General features: G+C 38.3%; 1 long non-coding RNA gene across 4 annotated transcripts in view; it reads right to left on the reverse strand.

The window, feature by feature from the left end:
* Positions 1-848: 848 nt before the first annotated feature.
* Positions 849-10,730, reverse strand: part of LOC130360898 (uncharacterized) — a 16,876-nt gene continuing 6,994 nt past the window's right edge. For all 4 annotated transcript variants that reach the window (XR_008890859.1, XR_008890858.1, XR_008890861.1 and 1 more), the window contains exon 3: positions 849-1,308. This is a non-coding gene — a long non-coding RNA (uncharacterized LOC130360898). The remainder of the gene's footprint in view (positions 1,309-10,730) is intronic.

Here is a 10,730-nt window from a genome sequence, read left to right on the forward strand (position 1 = left end):
TTCCTGGAATACCCCTTTAAAGGGGTACTCGACCAACTGACATCTTATCCCCTGCAGTACCCAATCTCCGTGCCGCACCCACATTATAAACTGTAATTAGAATGCAAAATTTTCACGCCCGGCCGTCACGCCACATCCCATTGACATGAATGGAGGGGGCGTGGGGTGACATTACGAGGGGGGGTGGGGGCATGGTGTGATGTCACGAGGGGGCGTGGCGAGACGTGACGAGACGGGATGTCATGTTTCCACCGCCCAAACCCAGCGTTCTAAATATTGTTCACAATGCCTGGAGCGGCGCGGGTGCTGCACAGAGATTGCGGGAGGTCCCAGCTGTGGGACCCCCGCGATCAGACATCTCATTCATAAGGGATAAGATGTCTGTGGTGGAGTACCCTTTAAAATTTTACATAAGCTTGAAACATTTGTCAATAAAAGTTTAAATGTCAAATGATCTTGTTAAATGTTGATAAACTACCCCCGGCCTTTTTTTTTTATTATTTTTTTAGTTTTCTACCTTGATATTGCTCTGTATTTTCTGCTCAGTCAGATTCACAGACTGGGAAGGGGTGTTCCCCAGCAGGCGTGACATCATCTGAAGCCATACAGGTGAGAACTTCCTCCCTCACTCTGCTACACACAGCCCAGAGCAGTTCAGTGTGAGATGAGCTATGATTGGCTAAGGCTGCAGACACCCCCCTCAGAACTCCAGATTGCATTTCCTGATTTTGGACTTCTGCCAGGCCAGCAGGAGTCCAAAGTCTGTCCAAATATTTTTTTTATTTACCATAAGGAGTGCAATAGCAAAAATTAGTTTTAATGATAGTGCCCATTTAAAAATTGTGAAATCCTTATAATAGTCCGTTGGTAACCATAGAAACATCTGACTAACAGATCTAAAATCACTGAAGCGGCAAATGGTGCGAAAACCCAAATTTGTGTCAATCGTAAAACTTTTGGTCACGACTGTATCTTACGAAGTTACAGAACTCAATAAACCATGTTTCAGCATTATCTATCTAAGTGTCTCCGGTAGTCAGGACGTCTCTCCGCTATACACCTGCATTAGTCTGAGAGTTTATTTAGTCTTTGTTGATCACTGATGGAGAATTCTTCTGTCTGTGATCATCATGTTATCTTTATAATGGCCGTGACGGTGAACAAACTATTGAAGACTCACGTTTAGATTTATATTACTTAATATTTCATTCTGGCTGAAAGGAAAATTCTTAATGGAGCTTCCACCGTCGAATCTATGTGGTTTTACAATTCTGCAGCATCACCAGAACTGTGAGAGCAACATTACATCTGTAATAGAAGAAACTTATATTTTATCCATCAGAAATAAAGGAAATAATAAAGTATGTGAACTGTAGATTATAATGTACAAGATTACTACTACTATAATACTGCCCCCTATACACAAGAATATAACTACTATAATACTGCCTCCTATATACAAGAATATAACTACTATAATACTGCTCATATATACAAGAATATAACTACTATAATACTGCTCCTATATACAAGAATATAACTACTATAATACTGCTCCTATATACAAGAATATAACTACTATAATACTGCCCCCTATATACAAGAATATAACTACTATAATACTGCTCCTATATACAAGAATATAACTACTATAATACTGCTCCTATATACAAGAATATAACTACTATAATACTGCTCCTATATACAAGAATATAACTACTATAATACTGCTCCTATATACAAGAATATAACTACTATAATACTGCCCCCTATATACAAGAATATAACTACTATAATACTGCTCCTATATACAAGAATATAACTACTATAATACTGCTCCTATATACAAGAATATAACTACTATAATACTGCCCCCTATATACAAGAATATAACTACTGTAATACTGCCTCCTATATACAAGAATATAACTACTATAATTCTGCTCCTATATACAAGAATATAACTACTATAATACTGCCTCCTATACACAAGAATATAACTACTGTAATACTGCTCCTATATACAAGAATATAACTACTATAATACTGCCTCCTATATACAAGAATATAACTACTATATGTTACGCCGAGCGCTCCAGGTCCCTGCTCCTCCCCGGAGCGCTCGCGGCGTTTCTCTCTCTGCAGCGCCCCGGTCAGACCCGCTGACCGGGAGCGCTGCACTGACACTGCCGGCGGGGATGCGATTCGCATAGCGGGACGCGCCCGCTCGCGAATCGCATCTCAAGTCACTCACCTGTCCCGGCCCCCGGCTGTCATGTTCTGGCACGCGCGGCTCTGCTCTTTAGGGCGCGCGCGCGCCAGCTCTCTAAGATTTAAAGGGCCAGTGCACCAATCATTGGTGCCTGGCCCAATCAGCTTAATTAGCTTCCACCTGCTCCCTGGCTATATTACCTCACTTCCCCTGCACTTCCCGGCCGGATCTTGTTGCCTTGTGCCAGTGAAAGCGTTTAGTGTTGTCCAAAGCCTGTGTTCCAGATCTTCTGCTATCCACATTGACTACGAACCTTGCCGCCTGCCCCGACCTTCTGCTACGTCTGACCTTGCCTCTGCCTAGTCCTTCTGTCCCACGCCTTCTCAGCAGTCAGCGAGGTTGAGCCGTTACCGGTGGATACGACCTGGTTGCTACCGCCGCAGCAAGACCATCCCGCTTTGCGGCGGGCTCTGGTGAATACCAGTAGCATCTTAGAACCGGTCCACCGACACGGTCCACGCCAATCCCTCGCTGACACAGAGGATCCACATCCAGCTAGCCGAATCGTGACAGTAGATCCGGCCATGGATCCCGCTGAGGTGCCGTTGCCGAGTCTCGCTGACCTATCCACGGTGGTCGCTCAGCAATCGCAGCAAATTGCCCAACAAGGACAGCAGCTGTCGCAGTTGACCGCCACGTTACAGCAACTTCTGCCACTGCTACAGCAGCAACCATCTCCTCCGCCAGCTCCTGCACCTCCTCCGCAGCGAGTGGCCGCTCCTAGCCTCCGCTTGTCCCTGCCGGACAAATTTGATGGGGACTCTAGACTCTGCCGTGGCTTTCTGTCTCAATGTTCCCTACATATGGACATGTTGTCGGACCAATTTCCCACAGAACGGTCTAAGGTGGCGTTCGTAGTGAGTCTTCTTTCTGGAAAGGCCTTGTCTTGGGCCACACCGCTCTGGGACCGCAATGATCCTGCCACAGCCACAGTCCTTCTTCGCTGAAGTCCGTAGTGTCTTCGAGGAACCAGCCCGAGCTTCTTCTGCCGAGACTGTCCTGCTGAACCTGGTCCAGGGTAATTCTTCAATAGGCGAGTACACCATCCAATTTCGTACTCTCGCTTCCGAATTATCTTGGAATAAGGAGGCTTTCTGCGCGACCTTTAAAAAAGGCCTATCCAGTAACATCAAGGATGTGCTGGCCGCACGAGAGATTCCTGCCAACCTGCAAGAACTTATCCATTTGGCCACCCGCATTGACATGCGTTTTTCTGAGAGACACCAGGAGCTCCGACAGGAAAAAGACCTTGATCTCTGGGCACCTCTCCCACAGTATCCTTTGCAATCTACGCCTGTGCCCCCCGCCGAGGAGGCTATGCAAGTGGATCGGTCTCGCCTGACCCACGAAGAGAGGACTCGCCATAGGGAAAAAAATCTTTGTCTGTACTGCGCCAGTACCGAACATTTCTTGGTGGATTGCCCTATTCGTCCTCCACGTCTGGGAAACGCAGGCACGCACCCAGCTCACGTGGGTGTGGCGTCTCTTGGTACGAAGTCTGCTTCTCCACGTCTCACGGTGCCTGTGCGGATTTCTCCTTCTGCCAACTCCTCCCTCTCAGCCGTGGCCTGCTTGGACTCTGGTGCCTCTGGAAATTTTATTCTGGACTCTTTGGTGAATAAGTTCTGCATCCCGGTGACCCGTCTCGTCAAACCACTCTACATTTCCTCGGTCAACGGAGTTAAATTGGACTGCACCGTGCGTTACCGCACAGAACCCCTCTTAATGTGCATTGGACCCCATCACGAAAAGATTGAATTGTTCGTCCTTCCCAACTGTACCTCTGAAGTCCTCCTCGGTCTGCCATGGCTCCAGCATCATTCTCCCACTCTTGACTGGACCACCGGGGAGATCAAGAATTGGGGCCCTGCTTGCCGCAAGAAATGCCTCACGTCTCCTCCCAGTCCCGTCAGGCAAGCCTCGGTGCCTCCTCCTACACCTGGTCTCCCAAAAGCCTATCAGGACTATGCTTTGCCTCCTCATAGCCCCTGTCGTGGTAACACTCTGCCCCGTGCCAAGCTTCACCCTCTGCCCTCCCTCCCCATTCCCACTCCTGCTGAACTGCCTGCATTTGATGAGGAAACCCTACAATCGCTCCCAGTGTCCTCGTCCCACGTGAAGCAATTGCCGGACAAAAAAAGGGGGAGACCTAAGGGGAGGGGTACTGTTACGCTGAGCACTCCGGGTCCCTGCTCCTCCCCGGAGCACTCGCGGCGTTTCTCTCTCTGCAGCGCCCCGGTCAGACCCGCTGACCGGGAGCGCTGCACTGACACTGCCGGTGGGGATGCGATTCGCATAGCGGGACGCGCCCGCTCGCGAATCGCATCCCAAGTCACTCACCTGTCCTGGCCCCCGGCTGTCATGTCCTGGCGCGCGCGGCTCCGTAGGGCTCTCTAAGATTTAAAGGGCCAGTGCACCAATGATTGGTGCCTGGCCCAATCAGCTTAATTAGCTTCCACCTGCTCCCTGGCTATATTACCTCACTTCCCCTGCACTTCCCGGCCGGATCTTGTTGCCTTGTGCCAGTGAAAGCGTTTAGTGTTGTCCAAAGCCTGTGTTCCAGATCTTCTGCTATCCACATTGACTACGAACCTTGCCGCCTGCCCCGACCTTCTGCTACGTCTGACCTTGCCTCTGCCTAGTCCTTCTGTCCCACGCCTTCTCAGCAGTCAGCGAGGTTGAGCCGTTGCCGGTGGATACGACCTGGTTGCTACCGCTGCAGCAAGACCATCCCGCTTTGCGGCGGGCTCTGGTGAATACCAGTAGCATCTTAGAACCGGTCCACCGACACGGTCCACGCCAATCCCTCGCTGACACAGAGGATCCACATCCAGCTAGCCGAATCGTGACACTATAATACTGATCCTATATACAAGAATATAACTACTATAATACTGCTCCTATGTACAAGAATATAACTACTATAATACTGCTCCTATATACAAGAATATAACTACTATAATACTGCTCCTATATACAAGAATATAACTACTATAATACTGCTCCTATATGCAAGCATATAACTACTATAATACTGCTCCTATATACAAGAATATAACTACTATAATACTGCTCCCATATACAAGAATATAACTACTATAATACTGCTCCTATATGCAAGCATATAACTACTATAATACTGCTCCTATATACAAGAATATAACTACTATAATACTGCTCCCATATACAAGAATATAACTACTATAATACTGCTCCTATATGCAAGCATATAACTACTATAATACTGCTCCTATATACAAGAATATAACTACTATAATACTGCTCCTATATACAAGAATATAACTACTATAATACTTCCCCCTATATACAAGAATATAACTACTATAATACTGCTCCTATATACAAGAATATAACTACTATAATACTTCCCCCTATATACAAGAATATAACTACTATAATACTGCTCATATATACAAGAATATAACTACTATAATACTGCTCATATATACAAGAATATAACTACTATAATACTGTCTCCTATATACAAGAATATAACTACTATAATACTGTCTCCTATATACAAGAATATAACTACTATAATACTGCTCCTATATACAAGAATATAACTACTATAATACTGCTCCCATATACAAGAATATAACTACTATAATACTGCTCCTATATGCAAGCATATAACTACTATAATACTGCTCCTATATACAAGAATATAACTACTATAATACTGCTCCCATATACAAGAATATAACTACTATAATACTGCTCCTATATGCAAGCATATAACTACTATAATAATGCTCCTATATACAAGAATATAACTACTATAATACTGCTCCTATATACAAGAATATAACTACTATAATACTGCTCCTATATACAAGAATATAACTACTATAATACTTCCCCCTATATACAAGAATATAACTACTATAATACTGCTCCTATATACAAGAATATAACTACTATAATACTTCCCCCTATATACAAGAATATAACTACTATAATACTGCTCCTTTATACAAGAATATATAACTACTATAATACTGCTCCTATATACAAGAATATAACTACTACAATACTGCTCCTATATACAAGAATATAACTACTATAATACTGCTCATATATACAAGAATATAACTACTATAATACTGCTCATATATACAAGAATATAACTACTATAATACTGTCTCCTATATACAAGAATATAACTACTATAATACTGTCTCCTATATACAAGAATATAACTACTATAATACTGCTCCTATATACAAGAATATAACTACTATAATACTGCTCCTATATACAAGAATATAACTACTATAATACTGCCTCCTATATACAAAAATATAACTACTATAATACTGCTTCTATATACAAGAATATAACTACTATAATACTGCTCCTATATACAAGAATATAACTACTATAATACTGCTCCTATGTACAAGAATATAACTACTATAATACTGCTCCTATATACAAGAATATAACTACTATAATACTGCTCCTATATACAAGAATATAACTACTATAATACTGCTCCCATATACAAGAATATAACTACTATAATACTGCTCCTATATGCAAGCATATAACTACTATAATACTGCTCCTATATACAAGAATATAACTACTATAATACTGCTCCCATATACAAGAATATAACTACTATAATACTGCTCCTATATGCAAGCATATAACTACTATAATACTGCTCCTATATACAAGAATATAACTACTATAATACTGCTCCTATATACAAGAATATAACTACTATAATACTGCTCCTATATACAAGAATATAACTACTATAATACTTCCCCCTATATACAAGAATATAACTACTATAATACTGCTCCTATATACAAGAATATAACTACTATAATACTTCCCCCTATATACAAGAATATAACTACTATAATACTGCTCATATGTACAAGAATATAACTACTATAATACTGCTCATATATACAAGAATATAACTACTATAATACTGTCTCCTATATACAAGAATATAACTACTATAATACTGCTCCTATATGCAAGCATATGACTACTATAATACTGCTCCTATATACAAGAATATAACTACTATAATACTGCTCCCATATACAAGAATATAACTACTATAATACTGCTCCTATATGCAAGCATATAACTACTATAATACTGCTCCTATATACAAGAATATAACTACTATAATACTGCTCCTATATACAAGAATATAACTACTATAATACTGCTCCTATATACAAGAATATAACTACTATAATACTTCCCCCTATATACAAGAATATAACTACTATAATACTGCTCCTATATACAAGAATATAACTACTATAATACTTCCCCCTATATACAAGAATATAACTACTATAATACTGCTCCTTTATACAAGAATATATAACTACTATAATACTGCTCCTATATACAAGAATATAACTACTACAATACTGCTCCTATATACAAGAATATAACTACTATAATACTGCTCATATATACAAGAATATAACTACTATAATACTGCTCATATATACAAGAATATAACTACTATAATACTGTCTCCTATATACAAGAATATAACTACTATAATACTGTCTCCTATATACAAGAATATAACTACTATAATACTGCTCCTATATACAAGAATATAATTACTATAATACTGCTCCTATCTACAAGAATATAACTACTATAATACTGCTCCTATATACAAGAATATAACTACTATAATACTGCCTCCTATATACAAGAATATAACTACTATAATACTGCTTCTATATACAAGAATATAACTACTATAATACTGCTCCTATATACAAGAATATAACTACTATAATACTGCTCCTATATACAAGAATATAACTACTATAATACTGCCTCCTATATACAAGAATATAACTACTATAATACTGCCCCTATATACAAGAATATAACTACTATAATACTGCTCCTATATACAAGAATATAACTACTATAATACTGCTCCTATATACAAGAATATAACTACTATAATACTGCCTCCTATATATAAGAATATAACTACTATAATACTGCTCCTATATACAAGAATATAACTACTATAATACTGCTCCTATATACAAGAATATAACTACTATAATACTGCTCCTATATACAAGAATATAACTACTATAATACTGCTCCTATATACAAGAATATAACTACTATAATACTGCCTCCTATATACAAGAATATAACTACTATAATACTGCTCCTATATACAAGAATATAACTACTATAATACTGCCTCCTATATACAAGAATATAGCTACTATAATACTGCTCCTATATACAAGAATATAACTACTATAATACTGCCTCTTATATACAAGAATATAACTACTATAATACTGCCTCCTATATACAAGAATATAACTACTATAATACTGCCCCTATATACAAGAATATAACTACTATAATACTGCCCCTATATACAAGAATATAACTACTATAATACTGCTCCTATATACAAGAATATAACTACTATAATACTGCTCCTATATACAAGAATATAACTACTATAATACTGCTCCTATATACAAGAATATAACTACTATAATACTGCTCCTATATACAAGAATATAACTACTATAATACTGCTCCTATATACAAGAATATAACTACTATAATACTGCTCCTATATACAAGAATATAACTACTATAATACTGCCCCTATATACAAGAATATAACTACTATAATACTGCTTCTACATACAAGAATATAACTATATACAAGAATATAACTACTATAATACTGCTCCTATATACAAGAATATAACTACTATAATACTGCTCCTATATACAAGAATATACCACTATAATACTGCTCCTATATACAAGAATATAACTACTATAATACTGCCTCCTATATACAAGAATATAGCTACTATAATACTGCTCCTATATACAAGAATATAACTACTATAATACTGCCTCTTATATACAAGAATATAACTACTATAATACTGCCTCCTATATACAAGAATATAACTACTATAATACTGCCCCTATATACAAGAATATAACTACTATAATACTGCCCCTATATACAAGAATATAACTACTATAATACTGCTCCTATATACAAGAATATAACTACTATAATACTGCTCCTATATACAAGAATATAACTACTATAATACTGCTCCTATATACAAGAATATAACTACTATAATACTGCCTCCTATATACAAGAATATAACTACTATAATACTGTCCCCTATATACAAGAATATAACTACTATAATACTGCCCCTATATACAAGAATATAACTACTATAATACTGCTCCTATATACAAGAATATAACTACTATAATACTGCTCCTATATACAAGAATATATCTACTATAATACTGCTCCTATATACAAGAATATAACTACTATAATAGTACAGAATCAGTGGTAGGGGCCCCAGTATATTGTACATGATAATATGTTATTTCATTCATAGACCCCGAGGCTGCTGGGAGGTGATGATAATGAATAATGATGATGCAGGAGAATAGAGGGGATTGTATATAACCCCCGATTATTAAATATTCATGGTGAGGGGCTGCAGTTGAGGAGTTGATCTGACCAAGACAATGATCCAGAAGATCAACCAGAATATTTAATTTTTGAAATAAATAAGTGACGTCTAACTAAGAGCGATTCTTCAACAAATCAATAGCTTTCTGAAAAAAAAAAATCATGTCTTCAAAAAGATGGATTGAATAAATCTGGGTCCAGTATATGTCTTGTCCTTCCGGACATCGGATCCGCTCCGTGGATTAAAAGAAATATTCTCTGTACGAGGTAAAGTGACTACAATAATAGAAACTGCAACTATAGTGTGAAAGAAAAATCTGTAACTGTATTTACTTCTCTATCTATCTCATATCTATCTATCTATCAAATGAAGGCAGCGGCACTCGCAGAATGTAGGTGAATAATGTGTGGCTTTATTCACAAAGCATCAGGAAATAGCGACGTTTCAGCCTTCTCACAAGGCCTTTGTCAAGCCATGGTAAGTACACAGTGTTGAGTATATATACATTTCAGGTGTGGTACAATTAGTGACATAATCAATGACGTAGTATGTTTACAAAATACACAGCAAACCTGGGACTTGGGACCGAGTCAACCAGCGAGCACCACCCTACACACCGTAGTGCTGCCCGTTTCTTTTTATTATCTATCTATCTCATATCTATCTCATATCTATCTCATATTTATCTCATATCTATCTATCTATCTATCTATCTATCTCCTATCTATCTCATATCTATCTATCTCATATATATCTATCTATCTATATATCTCATAGCTATCTATCTATATATCTCATATCTATCTATATCATATCTATCTATCTCCTATCTATCTATATATCTCATCTATCTATCTATCTCATCTATCTATCTCATATCTATCTATCTCATATCTATCTATCTATATATCTCATATCTATCTATCTCC

This window comes from Hyla sarda, chromosome 3 (assembly GCF_029499605.1).
Source record: "Hyla sarda isolate aHylSar1 chromosome 3, aHylSar1.hap1, whole genome shotgun sequence".
Taxonomy (NCBI): domain Eukaryota; kingdom Metazoa; phylum Chordata; class Amphibia; order Anura; family Hylidae; genus Hyla; species Hyla sarda.